Below are 1,766 nucleotides of genomic sequence, written 5' to 3'. Positions count from 1 at the left end.
GATAAATTGTTATGATGAATGTGATCAGACTATAGGATAATAATTTTATAAAGATTTATTTATAAATATTATCTAAATATTGGCCATGCTTATGGCTTACTAACACATTGACTATTCCACTAAGTTGCAGTTATACTCCAGATATCTAGAGAGTAAGCTGGAAGTTTAGTTAATTTGAAATAAATATCGTTATTTTGGAGATTTATTTTTATTTTGTTTTGGAGATTTAACAACATATGATAGAAAGCAAAAAGAGACATTTAAAAAGTAAGAGAGATTATTGTTAACTTTATTGTTCTTTGGACGCCGCCGCCCCTCCCGGCCGGGCCGGCCCCACTGGCTCGGCTCAAAGTTTGCGGCCGCCCCTGCGCCGCGCGCCCGATGTATGGGTGATATACTGCGGCGGTGTCAGGGTGAGGGACGGCCATATTTGCCGGTACGGCCCCAGCGGTCAACAACAAAAAGTGCGCGGGCGCTCGGCGGGCGCTCGGAAGGGCGCGGGGACGCGGGGGCGGCCGCGCCGCCGCCCGGCCTCGCCGCCGCCGCCCTCGCGGCCTGGCCCGGCTGCGCCCTGCGCGCCCGCCGCCCGGGGGGATGTCGTACAAGCCGAACTTGGCCGCGCACATGCCCGCCGCCGCCCTCAACGCCGCTGGAAGTGTCCACTCGCCTTCCACCAGCATGAAGAGCTGGGGAAGGAGATAAGACCCACCTATGCAGGGAGCAAGAGTGCCATGGAGAGACTAAAAGGAGGCGTCATTCACGCACAAGGACTGGTTCGGGAGTGCTTGGCTGAAACGGAACGGAATGCCAGGTCCTAGCCTCCCCTCCAGCTTGGGAGTTCCTGGCTCTCTACAGCTCATCTCCCCTGTTCAGATGAAATACTCATTTTCAAAATGGTAACAGTTTAGTTTTTTCTCCCAAGGTTCACAGTCTCAAAATATTGGGAAAAGATTTCGAGGTTAATTAGGATTTGCATTTTAAGTAGTTAGGAACAACCCAGGTTGTTTTTGTTTTTGTTTTTTAAGATGCATGTGAAGTTATTTTACAGCAAACTGTTATTTGGCTCCAAGATACCAGTGTCTCCCTCTAATCTTTTGAATACTTTATGTCACCCAAATTGTTATTTGTACCTTTTCATAAGCTCATTTTATCCCAAGGACTTTGTTTTAATGCATCCTGACCACCTGCTTCACTTAGCTGGTCCCATGTGCCATACAGTGTAGATTCTGCTTACTGGCACTTCTTTTTTGCTTAAGCATTTGCATGACTATTAGTGCTTTGAAGTCAATTTTAAGAGTGCACAAGTTATAAATACAGAAGAAAGAGCAACCTACCAAATCTAATAAGGACCCCGAAAATTTTCATGCTAAGACTGTATGTAGATTTCAGTTTGTGTTTACTGTAAGTTGATCAAAACATCTGGAAGAAAATGACTAAAACTGTTTGCATCTTTGTATGTATTTATTACTTGATGTAATAAAGCTTATTTTCATTAAAAAAAACTTTATTGTTCTTTGGTATCAATGTTCATAAGTAGTTCTATAATATTTACTTAAAATTAAATACATCTAAACAACAATAATTTACCACTGTCACCACAGACCTTTGAGACTGGCCACGATCACAGCACTGCCAACAATGACTTAGTGAGGATAGGGAGCAGATGCCACTCTCATTCACTGCTGTTGGGAATGCAAAATGGTATTCCACTTTGGAAGACAGTCTGGCAGCTGTTTACAAAACCATACCTGCTCTCATGAGCAGTC

The 1,766-nt window shown here is 44.3% G+C and overlaps 1 pseudogene; it reads left to right on the top strand.

The window, feature by feature from the left end:
• The first annotated feature begins 594 nt into the window (after positions 1-594).
• On the top strand, positions 595-1,427 carry LOC144252831 (cyclin-dependent kinase 2-associated protein 1 pseudogene; annotated as a pseudogene).
• The last annotated feature ends 339 nt before the right edge of the window (positions 1,428-1,766 follow it).

Source organism: Urocitellus parryii, unplaced genomic scaffold (assembly GCF_045843805.1).
Source record: "Urocitellus parryii isolate mUroPar1 unplaced genomic scaffold, mUroPar1.hap1 Scaffold_60, whole genome shotgun sequence".
NCBI classification, from domain to species: domain Eukaryota; kingdom Metazoa; phylum Chordata; class Mammalia; order Rodentia; family Sciuridae; genus Urocitellus; species Urocitellus parryii.
This window is presented reverse-complemented; position numbering and strand designations above follow the sequence as displayed.